We start from the raw sequence: 12,210 nt of genomic DNA, 5'->3' as shown, positions 1-12,210 counted from the left end.
GGTGTGGGTACTAGGGTTTGGAGGGGTGAGAGGGACACCAAGAAAAGGGGGAAAGCTATTAATTTGCTCTCTTATGTTTCCTACAATGCAAAACTGATATTATACCAACTAGTGCTGAACAATGAGCAGTGGTTTTAAATAATCAACTACATAATTGAACATATTTTGAAGCACGGACATGGCATCAGTAGGGTTGTGTACTGGAGTTCAACTGCAATCCCAGAAGTAATATAAAAGATTTTTTTTCAGGGAAATCCAGCAAACCAAATTGTGCTATCATCTTAAGACAATGACTGACGGCATTTGTATTACTTATATATCCTAAACTCTAATGTTCCCTGACTCGCATTAACCTCTTTCACAAGGATACAAATCTTCAGAGGATCTCCTATATCTATGTAATTTACTCTCTGTCAAACATATAAAACAAATCTCAGTAATACTTTCTGTTAGGGGAGAAAAGGAATTTGGAAACAAAATATCTATCATGGCTGGCCCTGCAGTTTGACTGTCCAGATCAGACAGATGTGAAAATCCTTGTTTCGACACCCACAACCATGGTTAGACTGATTCTTGGTTAAATACATTAGCTCAGAGAGTCTAATACGGTTTTGTTGTGGTTTTGGTTTTGTTGGTCTTTTTTGGCAGGGGGAAGGATTATTCTATCACAACATTATTGATAGACACTTTTTAAAATTACGTTAAATAAGCCAGGGTAAGATGAAGCATGTAAAAATTTGGTATTTTTGTCTCCACAGCTGGAGACTGGTGTTTAGTTTTAACTCCCTTTTAAAAATAAAATCAACAGAAATCCTGGACAGCAAAATGTTTGGTAAAGTTTTAACTCTCTTAAGTAATTTTCTTAATTGTTGCTGCTCTTTCTTGTTACTGTGCCAGGCTCCACTTTGTGAATTGTAGCTTATCCTACTTAATTTATAGTTCTAGATTCCCCTGTACCTTCTCCGTATTTCCTGGTTTGTAACACAGATCTTTGCTTCTGAGTAGTTCATTTTTAACTTCCCATGTACTTAGATGATGTTAGAAATATTTCTGTATGATGACTAATGGTGCAGGTAGACATACTGCATCTATATCCTTCTTCTTGCTTAGGAGCTTAGTTTCGTCCTTTTTGTTGTACAAGAACATGTCTGTCTTTGCCTTACAATGTAATTATTTTAAACATATGTTCATCCATAGTTTTGAATCTCACTCTGTTGGCATTACAGAGTAGAATTTGACAGCTGGGTAAGTCCTATTTGAGAGCATATTTTACTAGGAACTACTTCCTGCAAAGAAAAACAGAAAATATCTAAGGTCCCATTTAAACAAAAAAACTGTAAGAGAGCAACTCTTCAGCATCAAATTTCCTAACCTTCCTTTCTAATACATAATGGAAACCTAGGAAAAGGCATTTGGGATTATACCCATAGCTTCATTACAGACTGCTGCTCTTTTTTACAGTTTTCTCTGTATTAGGAGAAAATCTGTATACCCATGTGTTTAGATTAAAGACTAGTTTTGGTAGTGGAGTAAGATGTAGAGTCTTTCACCACTATGAGGAGATAGGTTAAATGCCTCCTTCAGGGAGTATGACCTGTGTAAAATCCAGTGTTTAATCGCAGTCCTGCTTATACCACTTAGTTACAGTATCACCAGAGCAATTATAGCAACATCCAGGCTTATCAGAAGTCGGGGCAGAACAAAGTCCAGAGCTATTCACTCACCCTAGAAGTTGCAGTAGCTCAAATTGGCGAGCTCTGAGAACACCCGCATTGCTGCTGCTGTTACTGTAGCTGGGCTGTGGACAAATGTAATTTTGGTCTCTGATGCTGTCAATCTGGCATGTTTCACAAGTAGTGATTTTATTGTATAAAAATTTAATCTGTCTGCCGTATCTTACAGGGTGGTTATGTAGAAAATGATGCATTTAAAAAACTATATAAAATTGTTAGAAGAGAATTAGGGCAAAGACTCCTAAAAGTTGTTAACTCTGGGAGGACAGACTTTTGAAAGCCATTTCACCAGTGCACAGTGCCAAACTCTTGTATTGAAAAGTTTTGGCTGAAATACTGGGACATATAGATAATATGGTCCCAGAAAACTTGCCAAGGAAACTGCAGTCAGAAATGTAGGAAACTGTCCAAGATCAGGCCTCAAACATGCTGCATTCATTACCAGCAGCTGTGCACATAAGAAGTGTTTCTTTATACCACAGAACCAAAACCACTGTGGCCTGTCACTGTCATTTTTATAGCAATTTGCTGACTTTTTAAGAAACAGGAAAACGTTTAGCTAAAACAGAAGTTGAAATGACTGACAGAAGATAATTTAAGGGAATTTTAATGGCTACTGAGTCTGTATGGTAGAACTGTGCTGAAGTGCACATATATTTAAGATTTTACTTTATGTAATAAAACTCACTGGGAAAATAAAAAAATTGTGTTGATAATAATTTAATGTTTACTGTAAATCACAGATTCATACCTTAAAAGATTCCTTAAAAAGCCAGAAAGGGGAAAGTGGTATGACAGTAGTATTATTATTTTGAGCATTAAGATTTTAAGTTACTGCATTTTCTTTTAAGATAAATTCAAATATGCCTCCATTAGGGGGAGTTACACATTCATCACTAAGTGCTTCAGATTTTCAGACACTGGTATAATAGATTTTCTCTTGGATGTTTTTGTTTCCTTCTAAAATACTCTGTTACTACTGGTACTGCCTTGTTCCTCTGTAGTGGTACACATTTTTACCCTGTTTAATCAGCATGCAAAAATTTGCAGCAAAGAAGAAGGTCCAACTTTATCAATTTCTGAACACTAAAGGGAAAAACTATTACAATAGTAAAAATATCTCTATTAATTGGAGGATTTTCCAGAATGAAATACAGATGGTAAGATTTAGAAAACCTGGAGCAAAATTCTCTCTCAAGAATTTTTTCCTTTGCCCATCTCTTTTTTTTTTTTTTTCCATCTGTGAAACAGCTTCTGCCTCAGGGTAGTTCAGGAAATCTATCAGTGTCTGGTTTGTTTACTTTGGTGCAGGAGAGTTTTAAATGGCAATGTGACCCTTGCGCTGGATGTTAGCATGAGTGTTATCAAAAAGGCAAAGAATACTGACGGACTTCAGCTATTGATAAATTCTTGTGCCAGGCTTTGGAGTATAATAGTTTTAGATGAGGTATCAAAATCATGCAGTTACATGCCTAAGCGCTCTCCATCTAGCTGAGCTCCTGTATAACGTGGATAGTGACATATCCCTTTCCTTTATATTGAGAACTGAGAACCACAACCAGCTGAATTCTCTGTGGAATAAGTCCATGGCACGTTTTCGCTACAATCGCAGTAGGAGCTGCTGTGCCCTTGCATAGCCCTTGGAGTACTTTTCTCAGCTGCAGAAACACTGGCTCCTGGGAAACTTCAGAAGAACTTGTAGGAGGTCACGTGAGTAGAAAAAGGGTTTTTAAATACCTACAATCTAGGATTCTGGTATACCACATTTGAGGGCTTGTCTCCCAATGAATGCCAGTCTCAGTAGTCTGCTCTTCAGGACAGAGCTCTGCTGGAGAATTTCTACCTTGCCTCCTCCCTCCCTCAAAGTTATCACAAAGGTGGGTGGACAAGATGAGAAAGGACACTTCAAGGTGCGGAGGAGAGAAGGGAAGAGGGAGGGACAAACTGATAGCAACAATCCTGAAGTTCATCTTTCAGCAGTCACTGTCTTTGCCTAGATAGATGACTGTTGTGTATGTGTAGATCATCCTCATTGTAGAAAAAAGCATTTGGATCTCTGGGTGGGGGACATAGAGATGTGAGAATAACTTGTTTACCAGAAATGGATTGAGACATTAAATGTGGAATAGAGATCTTTCTTGTAATAAAATTAATACTTTGCATGCATTTTCCATGCGATTTTAAGAACAAGCTGTTTTCCATACTTTTCTATTATTTTGACTCCACTTCAACCAAGTACTGAGCAAATGCAGTGAGATGAGTATTTCAACTCTAATGAAGCACAAGCATCCCCGGCAAAGGGGGAGGAGGGAAGAGTAATCCCAAAGTATGGGAACTTCCAGATTCTCGAGAAAGGGCTGACGATGCTTCTCGCAGTATAATAGATGGCAGGAGGAGGCTAAGGCAAGTTGTGCGCGTGCAGGGAAATACTTCAGGAAACACTGCTCTAGAAAGCAGGGTGAACTGTTTGAGACTCTGGTAATGCTATATCTGCCTTTTTATCAATGTTAAGGACAGCTTCTATAAATTTGATTATGTTCAGGACATTTGCAATAAAAGCTGCATTTTTACTGCTTTTCTTATCTTTGAATCCTTCTCCAGCAGGCTCGGCTCTGAGCATTTTCAATCCTAAATGTAGGATTGAAACCTACTCTTCCATGTAGGTTTTCATTTAGGCTTTCACTTTGCATGCTTTGCTCTTAAAGTGTAAGCACATGGTGGGTGGGAAGAAGCAGAGGGGGGGAGAACCTTTTCCTGTGACTTGGGCTGATTCATTAGCAGTGTAAAAACTCCTGTGTCATGCCATCGGCTTTGGTGTGCCCTCAGTATATACATACTATAGTTGCTTTATTTTCCTTGAGAAGTACCTTTAATGCTGAATATTCTACCACTTGCTCACATTTTAAGGGCTCTCGTACGAGAGAATTCAGCTGGCCTTTGAGTTCCTTCTCTTGGCAGATAACACCAGAGCTTGCAAATCTGGCAGTGCTTGTGGGAAGGTCTTTAGTGAAATGCATTGTTAGTGAAATCATTTAGATGGTGGAATTAGGAAATGATAGTGATAAAGTTGGCTGCTGTGAAAATAACAACTGAATGACAGAGCAGAACTCCGAAGCTGTTTAACACACGTGGATCCATGGCGGTCTGGCATCTATGCAGTTGCATCCTGAGCAGATAAATAGAGTATGGGGAAGCAATAGTGGGAAGAAGGACTTTAGGGACTATTACATGTGATAACTGCTACATAGTTTACTGTGTTCTGGAAATGTGTGCAATGGTTAGCCTTGCTTGAAGTAAGTTGAGCCGAAGTGGTGGTTGTATGACCTGCAGTACAGACTCATGGCTCTGTGTGTGAGAGCAAGGTGAACAGGCTCACTTAAGATGCAGCGAGCACATCAAAAAATCCTGAAGTATGGATAAAATGAAGGAAGAAATACTTTCTTCTCCTTCCTCCCCTCTTAAGTAGGTGGTAACTTTAAATTCGTGATAGTGTCTATGCCCTGTTTCTGAATATGCCACGTCTGCTGGTGTAGAGTAAAATTATTTCACTAGCAGTTCGGCATGTTGGCAAATACTGTGTGTTGGGTTGAATGTGGAAAATGATCACCTGCTCTCCAGGAGAATTAATATCCAATAAATAACTTCAAGGTGTGCTGTAAATGCAATTCTAGATGCACTACAGCACTTAGTCTTGTGCCTAACAACCCACCTATCACCAGGCATTCATCATCTGCCTGAGCATGTACTGTGGGAAAGTTTGTTCACGTAGGCAGTTCCGAGTGTACATAAAGTGCATGTAAACCCTATTCTTATGGTTTATAAAAACCTCTTCTGTTTTGTTTTGTGTTTTGTTTTTTCCTGGAAAAGGTGGTAAGGTGTCTACTTAGCAGCAGCCTGCAATGCATTTTTTTTTTATATGAACCCAAGTTAATAGTTTGGAAAGCATTTATTTTATTTTAAATGTATAATTTTTATAACCATTTTGTACAGAGACCACTTGCAGGGATATAGCTCACACCAGGTGTCAGAGTAGTGTGAAATAATTTTTATGCCACCTTTCCAAGGCAATAAATGTCATATAAGCATACACAAGTGCAGATACAGTACTTTTAGATGAACGTTCTCAAACTGTATGTTAGAAATCTGTTTGACAGACTTACCCAAAGGATGACACTTTTTTCTGATCTTGCCAAAGCAGCAACTGTGTAAAGAGAAAATTTGCTCTAGTGGTTGGGTTTTTTTTATTTTTTTGTTTTGTTTTGTTTTGTTTTTGTTTTTTTTTCCCCCCAAGGAGTTATGATGTAAAGGGAGGGAAGAGAAGCTGTAATTAAGAAGAAAGAAATGGTTTCTTTCTACTGAGGAAAAAAAAAGACATTTCTGACCAAAATGATACAGCGAGTTTTCAGTCATCTACCCTACAATAAAAAGACAAAATAGAAGATGAAGGACAGGAGCAGCTGAACCCACAGTCCCAGCCACATAGTTTCTGTCATGATCAGTATAATGCTTATTCCAAGAAATATGTGAAATATTTTTTGTGGGAATCACACAGATACTGATTGTGTGTGTGTGCGCCTCTGTTTTTAAAATATCTTTTTAAAGGTGTCATTTTGGAGAAGTACCTTGAACTTTTTTCTTTAAGATGATCAGAATACAAGTTAAACTTTTCTAGAGGTATGAGATTCCAGCTTCATCATTAAGGAGAGAGGTTTTTTGTAGAGCTTGTTCTCTTATACCAATAGAATTGCTCTGCTGGTGGTCTTTACCAATTCTAAGAGATTCACAATAGGGTATTTTTTTTTCACAAAAGCCAATTCTCTTTGTCAGACCTCTATAGAAAACTATTTTACTCTAAATAGATTGTTTCAAACAGCCTACAGATACCTTGTTTGTTATGAGATCTCCTGTATCTCTTGCGTTTACATACCAAATTAACCTCTTTTTCTTCCCAGTTAGTTTTTTATGTCACTTTCATTTGCAGTAAATATCTTCTGCTTTTTCTTTCTGACAAAAGTGTAAATTTTTAATTAAAAAAATAATCCAGTAATCCAGAGGGATTTAGAGCTGTGGACCCAAGTATTAAACGTAAATCAAAACTTAGTCAGTTGGAAGCTGCTTATTATGAAGATTAGACACTCAGTCTCCAGTTTGGAGCATTAGCTGTGCAAGCAACTGCTTCTTTGCCTTCTTTTCCAGATGAAAGCCAGTGAGTAGCAGCTGCTTGTAGAGGTTACTGAAAAAACAGGAAAGTGATATGAAAAATTAAGGGGGGAGGTGCCACAACTGTGCCTGCTTCAGGATCTTTAATAGTTTTCTGTTTAGGGTTCTGAAGTGTGATGATGCACTGAAGTGAGTCTCACAGGATATAAACGGGATTCAAATTCATAGGGAGTTCAGTTTAGAGAGAGATATGGCTCAGATTATAGTTGGATTTTTTCTTTCTTCAGTGAAGTGTTTAAACTTTTCCCTAAAATACTATTGCCTTTTCCTCTAAAACTAGGTGAAATGGCCTGAAAACGACAGAGTATTATTTTTTATTGCTTCATCTTACTACCGTTATTCATATAGCAATTCTTCTGAAACAAATAGGATTAACTTTTTTGGGGGAGGGGAGAAGGACGTGGTGGTGTGTGTGACTATTTCTTTCAAAGGGCTCATTGATGCATCATCTAATCCCCCAGAAATTTCATGACAATGTCTTCCTTCTCATCACTTAGCAGTACTATAAGATAGGAAAAGCATGTATGCTTTGTGTTTTCCAAGAACAGTGTTAATCATTCAAAGCGTATGCGTCCTTTTTCTCTGTAGTGTGCTGGCTGACTGGTACTGTCTGCATATGAACACAGGAATGTATTGGTGGAAAAAGTAACTAAAACTATATAAGTACTATGAAAAGCATCACGATCAATATTCATGTCTTTAATAAATCAGATTTTGGAGACCAGGATATTTGATTTGTATAATAACTGTAAATTTGTATTTTCTTAAACCTTTCTTTATGACAGAAATCAGTGTAGAGTAGGATGATTCTAAGCAGGGCATTGTACTGTTAAACAGGAAAATTCTAGGTATTGTTATGCAAAAATATTTTGCATGTTTTACCTGGCCTGATACTGCATTGAGCTTACTGGAAAATTTGTCAAAGAGCAGAGGAATGTTATTTACTTCAATATATTAATCTACAGCACTCAAAAATCACAGCACAAATATTCAGTGGGTGGTTTAGTGTTGCTTCTTAGGAAAAAAACCCCCACATATTATCCACTTACATTCAAGAAAAGTTTCATAATTCAATCATTTTTTGAAAAGACTATATTTTTGCTCTACCTCTTGCCCTACCCCAGTTTCATCTACTTGTTTACAATTTCCACTTATATTTTCAGTGAAGCGCTGATCTGAAACTGCAAAATTCTTAATATACTCCTGGAAGGGGTTATAACAAATAAGAGTTAGACTTTATCTATGTGACTGAAAAGGGAAGAAAAAAGTTTATTGTTTTCAGATTTGAACGCTGAATCTGTGATCTCATCATGGTCTTAGTATGTTCTCGTTTAAATGAGCGTCATTACTGCATGAAAAATGGCTCATCTTAATCTATACTTGTGAGAAAAATCTAGTCAATGTAGTATACTATTTAAGTGTTTAAGAACTACAAGATGTTCTACATGTAAATATATTTGTGCACATGTGCTTTCTCATGGGAACACATTATACTACTAATTCTCTTGAGATCAGATAGTATTCTTAGACTTATTTCTAGACAAGAATTTGCCTTTTTTAATACACTTGCAGCAGGAACTGGAAAGCTAAATTACAAATATTTTACTTGATTAAGTATGTTTTGTAAAACAGACATGAGAATGTATGTTGCTATTATAAATGATACCTTATCTAACAAAAATCTTTCTCTTAGGCAATGTTTAAATTTCATAGCTTAATACTCGGCTTTTTTTGTAGGGTCATAAGAAAAACAGGTTTCAAAGTCACGTACTGACGCTGTGCAATTTTGACTTCTATGTAGATACTCTGTTCATGCTGGTTGGTAATACGTGTGGAGGCAACAGTGTTTCTTTAAAGTACACCTAACATTTCAGTACAAGTAGCTGTAACACTGTTCATGATAGGTTGTCTTAACAGGGCACTTAGGCTACTGCAATTCAAATAGGTGATTTAGTATTTGGCTAAAAAGATGTTTGTTCCCTTTAAATAAAAGTATCTGGTCATCATTAATGTTGATAAATAGCTGAAATTATTACCTCGGTGATGAGAAGAAGAAAGGTTCAGCGATTAGGACAGGTCTCAGAAGACCATCCGAGCCATCAGGTTTTCCCTCTCTCAGGGTACTACTTTTGTGGTATTGACAAGTCAGCCTTGTGCTTCCATTTGCCATGTTAAAAATGGGCATAATAAAGTTTTCTACTTTGGCATGACAGCACTCAGAGAAGGTAATAGTAAGGACTGAATCATTATGTGCTGCAAGGAGCACAGCTACTCGTACCTGGGACTCTCTGGTTTAATGATGATCCAGAGTCACCTCTAGCGTAACCTCTTAAGTCCTTTCCTGGCATCAGCTTGAAGTGATGGAATTACCAACATGTTGGTTCTCCATGATAACGCTTATCTTTAGCAGAGAATGAGTATGGCTGTTTGTTACTACCTTCAAATTCCTGAAAACCTGACACAAATTCAAATGCAAATGTAAAAATTAATCATCGTGACTAAGCTGCAATAGCCCTCCCTTCTCAACCAAATGCAAACCAGCCAGTTTGAAAGCTGAAACAAAGCCCTGCCTCCAGAAAGTAACCACATTCACATTCACAATTCTCCCCTGTTTTCATACACTCTGGAAAAATATGAACTATGCAACATGCTATGAAGGCCATAAAATTTGAGCTCTTCTGGATCAGGGAAGAGGAATCAGTTCCAAAAGCTTTGAGTTCCCACAAAGAACATCCTGTTAGCAGTTCTTCGCCCTTTTATGCCAGCAAGGCCCCAGCTCAGTTGTTTTCACTGATCTAAATTGTGGCAATACGACAGAGAGAGTGAGAGAGAGAGAGAGAAATTCTTTCACGTATGTCAAGACCAGCTGTGCGGTACCTTTCAGTCCTCTAAAAAAAAAGGTAAGTTTTCAGGTGACCCTGCCAGTGACCTGAAAAGGCCACCATGACTTGAGTTCAGCAGGGGATGAGTCTCTCTTGAAATGCAGCTTCCAGTAAGGAGAGCAAAAGTGGCTACCGTAATGATAAATGTACCTGCAGATAGCTGCATGGATTAACACAGCTCTAATTTATTCCACATTAAGAAAAAGGACTATAATGAGTTATTAATAAAGAAAGACTAAAAATGGGTTCAAATTCAATGGTTAATGCTCTGCATAATTTACTGGAATAATTCCTCTGACCAAATAATTTAAAAAAAAAAAAGTGCCTCTCTCTTTTCCTATGAATGAAACATATATGCTATTCCCTCCACCTCCCTACCCCCAAGGTTTTGTTTGATCTTTCTACTGTTCGGGCGCGAGCAATGTCAGCATAAAGTGTGATACTTGTGCTGGGGTTTGCTTTACCCCCGTTTGTCTACTCCATATAAATATTTTCCTAAGCAAACATCTATGTTTCAGATGTCTTTAGTGTTGCACCTAATAGATTTGATAAATCATTTGTGCTGGCATTAATGGGACAGTGAAATAGCAGCACAGGGGGTATCAAAGCAAAGTAAAATTCCATTGCAGCTGGCTGAAAATGGAGAGAAGAGGATCCTCTGCAGTGACATCCAGGTCTGTTCCTGGATCTGGATGGAGAGATCAGGGACAGCCAGGTAAAGGAACAAGGTCAGCACTGGCATAATTAACAAAGGCAGAATCCTACTTTTTTGATAGGCTGCAATCCTCAGATAGTGAATGTACAGTGGTATGTATTTGTCAAAAAATGGTATGGAACGTATACATGGGTAGTCACAAGGTGGCTTTTTTTTGCAGAGAGGGATTGTTTGAATACCTCATGTTTTTCATGGTGTGCGGGGGACCCTGCTTGCTGCATGTGTCCATAGCAGTCTTCTGTAGAGGGAGTGCACTTACAGGTGCCATCTGAGGGCAAGTAATTCTCAAAAGAGCTCTAGAGCTCTGCATGGGCTGACTCCAAGCATCCAGTTCCCATTCCTCTTTCTTTCAAGATCTGTAAGGGTATATGCCTGAATTAATTACCTACTTAGTAGATTTTGCAATGGCAGAAAGTGCTTATCCATAGGTATTCCATTCAGGTAGTTCGGAAAATTGTGTTTGCGTGATCTCATACCCCATTTATTATAACTAGACCTCTTGGAAGAGATGCAGAGAATATGAGTGTTGCTGTGGCATTGCTAGAGACTTCTTTCCTTAACTGACTATATTCATTCATGATTTCATCTCATACCTCTTTTCTTGGCCGATGTCGCAGCTATCACAGATGTGAGAGTCTGTCCAGAATTTTAACTGCAAAAAGCTTCCAATGTTCAGCACAAACCCCGAAAGTCTGAGCAAAGGATCAGACAATAGTGACTGTATTACCATTTCTCTGTTGTGCTAAGTCAAAGCACACGTGGTCTGTTGCATATCTGACCTGAAGAGCTTCACTTTGAGTATTAGTGCTATTACTTTTGCATTTTTTCCAGCATTTTCCCCCACTGTCAGCCAAGACTGCCCTCATCAGGACCTGGCTACTTAGCTCCTTGCTTTCCCCCATTTCACAGAATTCTACTATTTTAGTCCGTATCATCTTTGTTTCTCTTGGAAGTTGCAAATGAGCGTTAATTGTGTAAGCTTTTTGAATATTATTATCTTTCTTATGAATAATACATCTAAAACGTGCTTTTATTGCAGCCTTCTACATAACAGCATTGAAACGTATTCTGGAATGGGATGATCTTCCCTGGAAATATCGTGTAGTCATTAACAATATCTTCATCTGATTTTTGGCAAAATGTGGCTTCTGGGTAGCTGCTGTGATAACTTGGCCTGTGTCGGATCTTGTCATAGGCTGCGGAGAGTTAAGGTTAGTCGGTATTGGCAAAGGTCCAAGGTGGAAAAAAGCAGGGTGTGAGTTTTGAAGGAATTACTGCATATCACTGTACTTTCTAAGCTAACTCAGAAGGTTCTTTGTGCAGTGATGTTAACAATGAAGTTGGAGATACCATTCCTGCAAACATTTTAAAGGAGTTTCATGTTCCACGAGGAGGTGATTAAAAAAAAAAAAAAAAATTTTCTAATAGTTCTTATACTAAAGACAGATGCACTAACTGAAGTTTGATTACTAGCTGAAAATGAGATTTTCTATTTTGAATAAGTACATTTGTATCTGCATGTTTTGTAAGCAACTAGTTGTTCTGGCTCTCTACAGTATTTCAGAAATTTGTGGTGAGTAATGTGAATGCTGTATTTTGTATCTATTATTTGATAGCTTTATCTGACAGCTATGATGCATAATGTAATGGACCTGATGCT

The 12,210-nt window shown here is 37.9% G+C and overlaps 1 protein-coding gene across 18 annotated transcripts in view; it reads left to right on the top strand.

Annotated features, from left to right (window-relative positions):
* TENM3 (teneurin transmembrane protein 3) overlaps positions 1-12,210 on the top strand; it is a 615,036-nt gene that overhangs the window by 363,304 nt on the left and 239,522 nt on the right. The window lies entirely within an intron of this gene.

Source organism: Grus americana, chromosome 4 (genome assembly GCF_028858705.1).
Source record: "Grus americana isolate bGruAme1 chromosome 4, bGruAme1.mat, whole genome shotgun sequence".
Lineage (NCBI taxonomy): Eukaryota > Metazoa > Chordata > Aves > Gruiformes > Gruidae > Grus > Grus americana.
This window is presented reverse-complemented; position numbering and strand designations above follow the sequence as displayed.